Here is a 1,367-nt window from a genome sequence, read left to right on the forward strand (position 1 = left end):
ACACACACACACACAAATATACAAACCTTAAACATATAACAATGGAGAAGAACTGGATCATTTGGCATTTTGTCAGCTCCAGATATAACTCCAGTGGAAGGTATTAGATCATATGGATTATCCCTGGGAATGAAGATAGTGTTTCTCAACTAGGAAATCAGAGGAAATTATCTGTGTGGTAATTTTTTCTTTCTGTAATATATTTTGTTGTGACATCTCACTGCTTTCTAACTGCCTATCAACTTTGGCAAAGTAATTATTGATCAGAGTTTGGAACTATGTTTTCATGGAACTGAAGCCTCTGATTTAGAAAACTAAATCTCAACAGTAAGGTTTTGAGCAGTATATTATAAAAACAGAACACTTATTAGTAATAACATCAGCAAATTATAAACTACAACACTGTACCTAGTACGTATTACTAATGATAAGATATACAAAAAAAAAGAGATGGTCTTAAATGTGATATGTAGGAACTTGATTATGTCATAGTCAGGAACTACTTATGCTTTGATATTGAAGGCATGTACTAAGTAATCCCATTGAGACTAAGGTTAAAACAATCAACTGAAATATGACGACAATTCAGATGAGGCTAAAGACTCTGATTTTGACAGGATCTGAAAACCCAGAGTTGTGTGAGTTCTCTTCTACCTAACCTCAGCATAACACTTAATCATCAAGTATAAAATAAAGGAATGTAATTTTATAATAATGATAAGATACAAGAATTATAATAGTTCAGAGTTTTCATGTGTTCTCTACAAAGCTGCAATGCCTTTCATATCTGTGTAAAGATGATCAGAGAACAGAAGCAAGATTCAATTTTATAAATGAAATAGCAAAACATTTAAGATGCTGCGGCACAGAGAAAGAGGATGCCTTGAACATAAAAGTAAATGGATAAGAAAATGATACTGCATAGTAGAGAGGACTGGCGTTGGGGGAGGGTGTTCATATAACAATAATTTTTTTTTTACTGTTCAAAAAGAAAAGCAAACTGGGGGGGGAGGGGGTATCAGGGAGAAGAGTGTAACAATGAATGAACAGAATTCCAAAGTCTCTCTAAACTTTCATTAAAATAAATTTTTTTAAAAGAAAATGATGCTGCCCAAATAGATCCTATGAGCTCTGGTGGTATAGTTCATAGCATATTGTGCTGTTAACCAAAAGACTGGGCATCTCTAGCAGTTTGAATGGGCCAGCTCCACCAGAGAAAGATGGGCCATATCCTCCTGCTAAGATTTATAGCCTCAGAAATGTGATGCATTGGTCAACTACGTCCAATAGTTTTCTTGCTGAGTCTTTAGGGTTTTCTAAGTATACTATCATGTCATCAGCATAGAGGGATAATTTTACCTCCTCGT

Source organism: Elephantulus edwardii, unplaced genomic scaffold (assembly GCF_000299155.1).
Source record: "Elephantulus edwardii isolate Elephantulus edwardi_28Jun2011 unplaced genomic scaffold, EleEdw1.0 scaffold00043, whole genome shotgun sequence".
In the NCBI taxonomy this organism is placed as follows: Eukaryota; Metazoa; Chordata; class Mammalia; order Macroscelidea; family Macroscelididae; genus Elephantulus; species Elephantulus edwardii.